Source organism: Macrotis lagotis, chromosome 3, assembly GCF_037893015.1.
Source record: "Macrotis lagotis isolate mMagLag1 chromosome 3, bilby.v1.9.chrom.fasta, whole genome shotgun sequence".
NCBI lineage: Eukaryota > Metazoa > Chordata > Mammalia > Peramelemorphia > Peramelidae > Macrotis > Macrotis lagotis.
The window spans coordinates 237,916,379-237,929,102 of record NC_133660.1 but is presented as its reverse complement, the minus strand read 5'-3'; the positions used below and the strand labels follow the sequence as shown (position 1 = coordinate 237,929,102).

General features: G+C 35.6%; 1 long non-coding RNA gene across 2 annotated transcripts in view; it reads right to left on the bottom strand.

Annotated features, from left to right (window-relative positions):
• Nucleotides 1-809: 809 nt before the first annotated feature.
• LOC141518330 (uncharacterized) overlaps nucleotides 810-12,724 on the bottom strand; it is a 29,050-nt gene continuing 17,135 nt past the window's right edge. Inside the window, exons 2-3 of one of the 2 annotated variants that reach the window (XR_012477154.1) lie at nucleotides 6,840-6,972; nucleotides 810-6,583 (exon numbers count right to left, since the gene is read on the bottom strand). This is a non-coding gene — a long non-coding RNA (uncharacterized LOC141518330). Of the gene's footprint in view, nucleotides 6,973-12,724 lie in introns of both variants that reach the window. The other variant, XR_012477155.1, reaches the window with a different exon arrangement.

Below are 12,724 nucleotides of genomic sequence, written 5' to 3'. Positions count from 1 at the left end.
CAGGCCACTCTTCCCATGGATCACTTATCTATAAGTCAAATCTATGAAGGTTTTCATATATTCATACCTAGAATCCCAAAAGTCAGATTACATGTTAAAATATTAAAGAGAACTCACAATGGACTAATTTAAAGAAGGAGTTTTATGTCATCAAAGTACCCCCCAAAAATTTAAACATAAATACCATGCAACAAAGGGACAAAGCAATACAATAATGATTTTCAATATTAACTTACATCATCTCTTTATATACTAATAATTTATTCCCAATGTTCATTTATTCAACACATTTTGAGTGCCAGATGTCCTAGGTATTCACTTGGACCTTAGATATCTTCTCTTGGGCATCCAGGAATAGGACTCATACTCAGGGTAGTTCTGAAGGGAACTCTGTTCCTCTGGTTCCAAATCACTTGTACCTAGATAATTCTGCTAACATCCTCTAGGAATGGAACTTAATACAATTTAGTATAATCTTTTAAATTTGGTTTGTAAAAACTTGTAATCAGTGAATTTCAGTTTTTATATATTACTTGTGGTATTTATTGCTGCTTAAACTCAATACCTGATATAAGAATCTTAAAAAAAATCATGAGGGTCTAACTTGTAAAATGAACTATTCTGTCTTTTAAAATGTTAATTTAGATAATTTAAAAATGGGGAAATAATTTCACTTTCTTTACAATTATTAATTCAATTTTGTATGTTAAATCCTTAATCCATCTTTGAGAACTTATTGCTAAAACATAATCAAAGACTAAATATTCATATGAGATACAGTTGGAAGACAATCATATATATATGTGGATATAGCTCTTAGAGGAAAAAAAATCTAATCCTGTTTATTTCTCAAAATTTATTATTCAATTTAGTTAGATAATATTTACATTACATCTTTGTTTTATTACTTTGTTTGATTCTTCCTGTCTAATTTGTTCCTCCTTTGTCTAACCTGGAGGATATCTTCCATACTTTTTTTTTTTTTGCAAGGCAATGGGATTAAGTGATTTGCCCAAGATCACACAGGCAATTAAAAAGTGTCTGAGACCCGAATTTGAACTTGGGTTCTCCTGACTCCATGGCCATTCTCTATCCACTGTGCCATCTAGGTGCCCCTCATTCATATATTTTTAATTTGACCACAAATATAGATTAAATTTATAAGATTTAAAAAATTTACATTCTATTATTGTAACTTACAGATGTTCCAGTATCAATCTATTAATTACTAGGTTTAATATTGTGTTTACAAAATTTCTACTGCTTATCTTCCCTGATTATAGAAATTTGCTATGAAAGGAAGATATGGGGCATGGTTATAACAATGTTAACAATGTCTCCCCAAAGACACAGACTAACCTGACATATAGCATAATTAAGGAAAAACTCCCATAGTTTGGTTTGGTTCTAGGCATGAGTCATATCTGATAGCCAATCATATACTCACCAGGTATCAAAAGTAAGGCTCAAGATTCCTAGTTGGGAAATTTCCTCTTCAAAAAGGAAATAGTCCAATGGGGAAACTGAGTCAAGAGTCTTCTCTCTTAGGCTATGTCAAGATTTTCCCCTTAACTTTTTCTGGTTCTCAGACTACAACACATGTTATTTTAGAAAAAAAAAATAATGTTGGATTGTATTTTTTATTATGTGAATCCATCTGTTTCCTCAGACCTTGATTTTTGAAGATTAGGCAGTTTTTGAAGGGCAATTGAGTTAGGTAATTCCAGTCCCCAAGGCATCTGCTTATTAACTATCTTGGGCAGAGACAATTGTTTTGTTTACTCCATAAACAGAAGCCAGTTTGAGCAAAACAAAACCTGCCCAGGGAATGTCCTTGTTTTTTTCCTAACCTGCCTCCCCCACCAATGAAGTCATAGGGAGGAGTTGAGAACTCAACTCACCTCCTCCTTGAAATGTTCAACAGATAGAAGACATGCCTAGGTACAAAAGACACTGTCAGTTCTTGCTCTGGGTCTTTGGTGCAAATAGAGACTAGCCATAAGACTCTTCTGTTACTTTGCTGTATGCTCCTGCTAATAAGAGATATCTTACCTGGAGACCTGCCTCAATCTGCTTCTTGTTAAATTCTAGATGTTAAAATGTTCTGCTATTGGCTTCAGGACAATTTAGATGACCATCTCTGAACTCAAAACTCAAAACAATAGTATATTTTAGTCCCAAGACTTTTTACCTCAAATAACAAAATTTTACTAATCTCACTTTATAGTTTGGATATTATTAATTTCCTCATGTTTCTCTAATGTTTTTCCTTTATTCATTGATTATCCTTTGCTTGAAATTATCCTTTACTTATAAATTAAAACTAACCACATTCCAGTGTTTCAGCAAATACCTGATAATTGACTCAGATTAATGTATGGAAGTTATATCTTTAAACCACCTTTTTTATTTGCTACTGAAAATTTTTCAGTTGAAAACTTATTATATTTTAAAACTAAATATACCTCAATGAAGATTTAAGTTTTAAAATGTTTATTTTTCATTACATTTGTTTAAATGCTCAATTCAGAATTTAATAGCATGTCAATGAAAAAGAAACTATTTTTCTAACAGCATTTCTCATACAAAGATTTCCCATATTTCACTATATAATGGAATTTAGAAAAACAATAAAAAGATACACAATACCATGTATTTAAAACATGAAACAAAACTTCTCAGTCAGATGATAACAATTCACTGAATGCATCTCCAAAGTTACCCTACATAGAAATCAGAAATCTTATTACCTTTGGTATTTTATACTAATCACACCTAAAGTTCAGTATAAAGTTATCAACTATGGAGTAATTACATTAAAAGAAGAAACAATAATAGTTAAACATTTTTATAGTGCTTGCCCTATACCACCAGTCCCTGTGGTAAACACTTCATAATCTTTATAGTGTATCCACCCTGAGAGGTGGATATCATAATTATTTCCTTGTCATAGATCAGGAAACTGAGGCAGAGATAAGATAATTTGCTTATAGTCACATCTAATAAATTTATGAAACTGGAATGTAATTCAAATTTCCTTGCATTTTCCCAACTTGTTTTGTTCAACATTTTGTTTGTGCACCTGATCTGAGATAGGAGGTAACAGGATCAGAGAAGAAAAGTCACTGAGATGGGGAAATGGCTGGTGGTCTCTGAACTGGAGTGGGAATCAGAGAGGAATCTCTGAACTGGGACAGAGGTGGGGGGATTTGAGGTGGCTCTGGGGTCACTAATTTGGAATAGATATCAGAAGAGGGATGTCCTATATGTGGTGGTGGACTCTGGGGACACTGATTTAAATAATCTTTTTTCTTTCCATGATCAAAAAAGGGTTAAGTACCAGGTAAATTTAAACAGCTAATTACATACCTATATAAATTTTTTCTTGACTTGGGGATTGCTTTCAAATTAGCTGCCTTCTTTCATTACACTCAAACAATAGATCTGCCACTCTTGGGGTAGAGGTGGGGCTGAGAAGTCTATGGGTTATTTACCCTTAAAACTTTGAAAATTTAATTCTTATTTTTTCATTAAAACAAATTTTAAAGTGGCACCCCAAAACCCACTATAATATTTCAGCATATATTAAGCTTCTGCTAAACTAAAATGATTCATTTTCAAACTTTTTAATAATTAATCTCTAATTCTCCTTAATCCCCAAAGATGCTTTTAGCAGGTCTCAGTGAAAATTTTCCTTTTTTTGAATGTCTGATTTTGTCTCTGTAATTCCAACCAAGGCTGAAATGACAAAAAAAAAGTATCTTGAAGTTTTTTTCTTTTTAGCTTTATCTCTTACCGAAAACCTAAAGTGGGAGTTGGTCCTGCCTCTGCCAGGACAACTGCTTCCAGTATCAAACTTCAAATATCTTCTTCCCCAGCATTCTAAACCCTTTGGCTGCAGCTTCTTAGCAGTTTATTTTTTCTCTTTAGAAATCTTTTGAGCATTTTCAGGAGCCAAGAAAGTAGTAAATTCCAGTGAGTCCCATATTCACCTCCAAACAACTATAAAATAGTGCTCCCAAAACAAATCTTGGAACAGTAGAACGAGCAAAAAAGACAGGGTTAAACAATCTTTTGGCACAAAAAAAACTTTGAAAGAAAAGACATTACACTCAGATAAAAGGGGGAAATGCAGTCCAGGATAGGAAGTGTCCTAGCAAGCCAGCAGCAATCCCTACCTTAGCAAACCAGTGAGAGATCCTGAACCCCAGGTTAGCTAAACAGGCAGATGCCAACATCAGCCCCCCCTCCCCCATGCCTCAGCATAATCAGGGGAATGGTAGACTCCAGCTCCAAGCCAATCTTCAGCATAGCCCTGGGCAAACAGGCAATCTCCATCATCCAGAGCTCTGTGCCCTCCAGTGTAGCTTCAGGGAAACCCAGAAACATCTCACCAACCTCAGCACACACTACACACTAGCACTTGTTGGGAGCCAGGGTCTCTAAGCTGTTTGACACAGTCACGGCAAGAAGACTCAGGGCAGTTGCACTGCCTGATGGAACAACATTTCTTTCTTCAATATATATATAGGGATTCCACGTATACCCATATTTATAGGTCTATTATTGATTGCAAAACTTACTCATCCTAATAGTGGAATGACTTTAAAGAAAGGATTTCAGAGAAATTCCTTGAATAAAACAGATTGTGAATTCTGTCCAAATTTAACAGGATTGCCTCTCCCTGAGACATACAAAAGGCTTCAGCATTATGAAATCTTTGGTAGATACAGCACTGGGAGTTCCAGGGATATGTCAGAATATATACAGGGAAACCAGATACAAGATGGGTCAGATAGAATTCCAGGGAAATTAACAGTTTTGCCCCCCCTTATCATACACAGGAATATATGATAAAGATGGTGAGAGAATAGTTAGTATAGGTAACCAATATGTGAACTCTAACAGCCTTAGTTTATTGGCAAAGAATAAAAAGTCATAGAAACCATAGCGTCTACCAACAAGGGCTGAAAGGAAAATTAGTTATTGAAGGAGTCAACGGACGGGTGGACAAACATAACTGCCCTCACTATAGGTTGTCAAGGGAGCATATCGAAAATATTACATATGCGGCACAAAAACATAAAAGCATTCCATTAAACAAATTATATCAAAGATTATTCTAAGGAAAGTTCTGTTTAATCAATAACTTTACTATGCAGCAACAAACTAGGCAACAGGCAGGTTGAGGTCATCACGGTCTGAGCAGGGACAAGAAAATTAATTACATGATTCATAATCACACTTGTAACCACTACATGATCAAACTTGTAACCATATGAACTATATGATTAATGATGAAAATTGTATACTTTTGTAACCAAGGAAATGATTTTAGTTTGCTTGTTTCATATGATTCTAAGACTACAAAAATAAATCTAAGCAGCTCACAGTCAGTCAACTTGCTCCTGCCTATACCCACTTGTTGACTCAACTCATTTCGCCAACTCTATCCCTCCTGTCAAGTTCCAAGGACCCCGGGGAGGCTGGACCCCCGCAAGCACTAGTTCCCTGGCTCAACACCAGGTAAGCTATCAGACCCCTACAGCCTCCAGCAGCACGAGTCATCCTCTACCCACTCAGGGGTCCTCTTAAAGACCAGAGGCCAACATCAGCACAGCAGCAGGTAAACAGCCAGGACCTGTACCCCCTGGCACAAGAATTTTGAGATAGTTCCCCTTCCACCTCAGGAATAGCTCAAATTTAAAAGAAAGAAAAAAAGATGAGAAAAGATGAGTGAAAGACAACAAAAAAGAAATCTGATCATGGAAAGTTATTATGGTGACAGGAAAGATCAAGATACAAACTCAGAAGATGACAATAATGTCAAAAAGAAAAATAAGTGGTCTCAAGCCCAGAAAGAATTCAGGAAAGAGCTCAAAAAGGAACTTAAAAATCATATAAAAACCAGACTGCCTTCTGTGGGGGGGTGGGGGAGGGAAGGGAGGGTGGAGAAAAGATTGTAAAATTCAAAACCTTACAGAAAATGATAGGTAGAAACTAGTACTGTATATAATTGGAAAACAAAACATTAATAAAAATTCATATAAGAGAAGTAGAAGAAAAATTGAGGAAAGAAATGGGAGTTATGCAAGAAAGAGTATTATGAAAAAAGAGTCAACAGCTTTGAAAAAGAAAAGAATTCCTTAAGAAGTACAACTTGTCAAATAGAAAAGGAAGTACAAAATCTGAGGAAAACAACTCCTTGAAAGTTAGAATTGCACATCAAGAATTCATCAAATAAATTCAGAAAAAATGAAAAAAAGGAAGAAAATGTAAAATACTGGGGCAGCTAGATGATATAGTGGATAGAGCATGGTCCTGGAGTCAGGAAGATCTGAGTACATATCTGGTCTCAGACATTTGATACTACCTGTGTGGCCTTGGGCAAGTCACATAACTCTATTGTCCCCCCCACAAAAACAAAACAAAACAAAATTAAATTAAAAAAATGTAAACTGACCTGCAAAATGGATCCAGGAGAAATTTTGTCAGAATCATTGGACTACATGAAAGCCATAATCAAAAGGAGGATATGGGCAGCATCATTCAAGAAATTATGAAGGAAAACTGTCCTGATATTCTGGAACCAGAGGACAAAATAGGCATTGAAAGAATCCATCAATCACCCCAGGAAAGATATCCAAAAATAAAAACTCCAAGGAATGATATAACCAAATTGCAGAACTATAAGATACTGTAAATAACCAGAAAGAATCAGGAAGCCATACTCAGTATTACACAGAATTTAGGAGCTGCATCATTAAAGGATCAGAGGTGCCTGGAACATGATATTCTGGAAAGCAAAGGAGCTAGAACTATAACCATGAATCACCTACCTGGCAAAATTAAGCATAATATTTCAAGGAGGAAAATGGTCATTCTATGAAATGGAAGAATTTCAGCTTTCATAAGGAGAAGACCAGAACTGAACAAAAAATTTGATGCCCAATATAAAAACCCAAGGGAAGCCTAAAAAGGTAAAAAAGAGAAAAAAATCATAAGATATTCAGTGGAACCAAACTGTTTACATTCCTGCTTGGAAAGATGATACTTGTTATTCTTAAAAATTATACTATTATGGGGGCAACTAGGTGGAGCAGTGGATAGAGCACCAGTCGGGAGGACCTGACCTCAGACACTTAAAAATTACCTAGCTATGTGACCTTGGGCAAGTCACTTAACCCCATTGCCTTGCCAAAAAAAAATTATACTACTGATAGTATAACTAGAAGGAATATACATAGAGAAAGAACAGGTATAAGGTGAATTTGAGGGAATGACAAAAAATAAATTGAGAAAGAGGAATACATTGTGTGCAGAAGAAAGCAAAAGATAGAATGGGATAATTTATTTTACATGAAGAGGCTCAACAAAACCTATTACAGTGGAAGAAAAGATAGGAGGGTACACAATGGGCACCACTTGAATGTTACTCTTTTTTTTTTTGGCAAGGCAATGGAGTTAAGTGAAAGGAAAAATCTGGCCTCAGACATTTGATACTACCTGTGTGGCCTTGGGCAAGTCACATAATTTCCACTGCCCCACAAAAACAAAACAAAACAAAATTAAATTAAAAAAATGCAAACTGACCTGCAGCTAGGTAATTATTAAATGTCTGAAGTCAAATTTGAACTCAGATTCTCCTGACTTTAGGGATGGTGCTCTAACCACTGTACCACCTTGCTGCCCTGTTGAATGTTACTTTTATCAATACTGGCTCAGAGAGGGAATATTAAGACAATGAGTTAGATATAGAAATTTATCTTACAGGATGACTAGGTGGCACGGTGGATAGAGCACAGGCCCTGGAATCAGGAGTACCTGAGTTCAAATTTGACCTCAAACACTTAATAATTGCCTAGCTGTGTGACCTTGGGCAAGTCACTTAACCCCTTTGCCTTGCAAATACCAAAAAAAAAAAAAGAAAAAGAAAAGAAATCTATCTTACCAGACAGGAAAGTAAGAGGGAAGATTAAGTGAGTAGAATTGGGGGAGACCGACAGAAGAGAGGGCAGACTGGGTAAAGCAATAGACAGAAGCAGAGCACTTTTTAAGAGGAAAATAATGAGAGAAAGGATAGGACAAAACAGGAGGAAAAACAGGATGGAGGGAAGTAGACAGCAATCATAACTGAATTGAATGGGGTGAACTCTCCCATATAGAAGTAGATAGCAGAAGGGATCAAAAACCAGAATCCTACAATATGTTATTTATAAGAATCACACATGAAACAGGGAGTAAAAGTAATGAGCTAGAGCAGAATCTACTTTACTTCAGTTGAAGTGAAGAAAAAAGGAATAGCAATCCTGATCTCAGACAAAATAAAAGGAAAAATAGACTTAAATAAAAGAGAGAAAGGAAACTACATCTTTCTAAAAATTACTGTTGACAATGAAGTAATATCAATACTGAACATACTGTGAACCAAGTGGTATAGTATCCAAAGTCTTTAAGGAGAAGTGAATAACCCCAAAGTGAATAGCAGGTCCATAACCAAACAAGAGATAGCTTTAAAAAATGTAAACTAGATAATTTTAATTATTAAAATTTAATTATTAAAAGGCATTTACACAAAATCAATGCAACCAAGATTGTATGAAGGTAGAAGGCTAGAAAATAATCTTTATAAAATTTAGAAGAATACAAGCCATTTTCTAATTGATACATAGATAAAGGATATGAACAGGCAGTTTTCAGATGAAATTAAAACTTTCTACAGGCATATGAAGAAGTGGTCTAAATTTTGATTAAAGAAACACAAATTAAAATAACTCTGAAGTACCACTTCACACCTATCAGACTGGCTAAGATGACAAAAAAAAGGAAAATGATAAATGTTGGGAAGGATATGGAAAAATTGGGACACTAATGCACCATGTTGGAGTTGTGAACAGATCCACCCATTCTAGAGAGCTTGCCCAAAGGGCAATCAAACTATGAATGCCTTTTGATCCAGCGATACCATTACTAACCCAAAGAAATCTTTAAAAAGGGAAATGTTCTACATATACTGAAATATTTATAGCAGCCCTTTTTGTGGGGGCAAAATGTTGGAAATCGAAGGGATGCTCATCAATTGGGGAATGCCTGAACAAGCTTTTGTGATGAATGTAAGGGAATTGTGTTGTGCAATAAGAAATGATGAATGGGCAGACTTGTATGAATTGATGCAAAGTGACATGACCAGAAATAGGAAAACATTGTACACCCAATCAGCAGCACTGTATGATGATCAACTATGCTTTAGGTTTTTTTTTTTAGGTTTAGGTATTTTTTTTTTTGCAAGGCAAATGGGGTTAAGTGGCTTGCCCAAGTCCACACAGCTAGGTAATTATTAAGTGTCTGAGACCGGATTTGAACCCAGGTACTCCTGACTCCAGGGTCAGTGCTCTATCCACTACGCCATCTAGCCGCCCCTGATGATCAACTATGAATAATTCTTCTCAGCAACACCATGGTCCAAGACTGTACAAAGGACCAACAAAGAAAAATGTTATTCACATCCAGATAAAGAATTGATAGATTGACTGTATATTGAGGCGTACTTTTTCCACTTACTTTATTCTTTTTTTCTTTTGATCTGTCTCTTCTTTCACAATTAAGATTAGCATAGAAATGTTTTATATGATAAAACATGTACAACTCATAGCAAATTGCCTGTCATTTTTGGAAAAGGCTAGGGAGAAAGAAAAATTTGGAACTCAAAATTTTGTAAAAATGAATGCTAAAGGAGTAGTTGGGTGGCACAGTGCATAGAGAATACTGGCCCTGGAATCAGAAGTACCTGAGTTCAAATCTAGCTTCAGACACTTAATAATTGCCTAGCTGTGTGACCTTGGGCAAGTCACTTAACCCCATTGACTTAAATAAAATTTAAAAAATGAATGCTAATGATTATCTTGACATGTAATCAGGAAAAAAATAAAATACTATTAAAAAAGAAATATTTCAAGTAGCAAAATCTATAAACAACACTAACTACAACACAAGACAAATATTTTACTGGAAAAAACTGACAAAATGATAAGACAAATATACTTTCTCGTCTTAAGTTTTTCAGTTTGTGATATTGAAAAGAGCTAAATTGGGAGTAGTGGTATGCAAAACAAATGACCAATTGAATCCCTTTCAGATTTATGCCAGATGTCACATAACTCAGTAGTTGTTTAGTCATTCCCAACACTGTAGAGAGTATCCCTTGGTTCTATGCTATCAGAAATCTATCCAAGGGGGAATGTCATAGATATATTACTACTAATGGCACTTATCTTCCTTTACCAACCCTAGGGAAAAACATACAAAGGAAAGTAAAACTTTTAAATTTAATTTGAATTAATTATAATTTAGCTCTAGTCCTAAATCACCCCAGGGCAAACAATAATCTAAACTAAATTCTAAATTCTCCTCTCCTGGGCAAAACTAACTAAAATTTAACCTTAATCTGAAATGTAACTCTAACTCTAAACTTAAACTCATTTTATCTTTCACCTATCACGTTTCCCTTTCCCTCTAGTTAGCGCGCTGGTGGGGCAAGCATGGCCCTTCTACTTTCAGCAGAAGTGGTATATAGATCATATCTATCCATGTTATATAGGAGCCATATGTGTATATAGAGAGGTATAGGTGTATATACATATGTGCATGTACACTAATGATATAACTCTGAAACTAAGAAGAAAGTCTAGGCTAGAGATCCACATTTATATACCTTTACTTTAACAGAGTGGTAAAAGATTTTTTTTTATTCTTAATCTGGAGCCCTCTATTCTTTTTAGACTTATTATCAGGGTGATCTTAGAGGTCTCTGGCCTTAGTCTGGACATCAATTTGCTGATTGGACCACACACTTCCAATACAGAATCCTTAAGATGATTTTTCTATGGAAGTCAAAACTTAGAAAAGTATTTATCATGAAGTGATCTAGTCCCCAGACAAAGATAATCTTAATTAGTTTGGACAAAGAGCTGCCTCAGGGGACTTGGTATTTTCCTTAGAAGGAGAAAACTAGCCAGTGATGCTAAAAGCAATCTATATGATTTTGGGAGAATATATACTTGTAATTTCTTCAATGAGGAGATCTCCTTTTCTATAATGTAGCAGCAAATTCTAACAATTTAGAATCTTAAAGAGTAACCTGGTGGTATTGAAAAATAAATTAATTCTCCAGTGATGACACATCTAGTATGTGTCAAAAGTCTCCCTAATATTGATGTCATGTAACCTCTCTATTATGGGCACATTTTACCTCACAAATGCTTAATATGAGTACAAGATGTGTGTGTGTGTGTGTGTGTGTGTGTGTGTGTGTGTGTGTGTGTAATTGGGGCTAGCAATAAAAGAGGAGGGGTAAGGATAAATCAAGATAATAGTGTCTGCAGTATCTGAGAGGCAAACTCATCACAGGCTCTGAAACTATTCTCCTAATCTCCATTCATAGTTACAAACTGAGTTTCCAAAGGATGACTATAGATTTCCCCTCAAGGTTCTAAGGGTTAATTCTGAGAGGTTAGGGAAAAGTGCTGTATCTCATAGGCCTTCACTTAATATGCCAGGATCATGAATTTATATCAATTAGCCAGCCAGAGTTAATTAGCTTTTAGAAAGCAGTATTTAAACTGAGCATACTCTTTGATTCAACAACTCCCCTACTAGGTCCAATGAGATTAAAGAGAGATGGAAAGGACTCTTATATATATAAAAATATTTATAGAAGCTCTTTTTGTTGTGGCAAAAAATTGGAAATTGAGGGAATCCTCATTACTTGGGGAATGTCAAACAAGTTATGGCATATGAATGTGATAGAGTACTATTGTGCTGTAAGAAATGATGAAAGGAGATGATTTCAGAAAAAAAACTGGGAAGATTTGTATGGACTGATCCAAAAGAAGTGATCAGAACCAGAGGAAAAATTTATAAAATAACAGCAAAAAAAAATTTAGCAAGACCTTATGATGAAATGGGATATCCACTTAGAGAGAGAGAGAGAGAGAGAGAGAGAGAGAGAGCGAGAGAGAGCGAGAGCTGATCAATTCAGAGTATAGATTGAAGCATATTTTCTTCTCTTTTTTTTCTTTACTTTTTTTGGACATGGCTAATATGGGAATTTGCTTTTCAAGACTATTCCTATTTGTAATGGGTTGTTTTTCTTGCTTCTCATAGGGGAGAGGAAGGAGGAAATAAAAAAATAAAGGTGAGGCAGCTAGGTGGGGCAGTGGATAGAGCACAGGCCCTGGAGTCAGGAGGATCTGAATTCAAATTCAATATCAGATACTTAATAGTTACCTAGTTTTGTGACCTTGGGCAAGTCACTTAACCCCATTGCCTTGTAAAACTTAAAAAATAAAAAATAAAGGTAAACAAGAAGACAGTCACTACCAACCCCCTTCTCCCACAAAAAAGTAAGGGGTATTTAATGAGGTTGGTCACTGGAACAGAATACCCTCTCTCTCCCCCATAGTCACCCTCTCTTAAGTACATACAGAGTTCAGAGGAAAGCAAGTTCAAGATTGGAGAGCCTATGTGACAAATACTACATTCCTTTTGGTTCCTGGAATTTCTTTTCTCCAAGCCCCCTTTCCTTACTTTTTGTGGGCTGCTCATATGGTGTAGCTTTTCTCCTGGGCTCCTCATAGTGTCTCAAAACTTCTTTTTCTCAGTGTAGCTAATTTGTTGTTAGCTCTCAATGTATTCACCGCAATATTTGCAGGTTGAATGTCTAAAT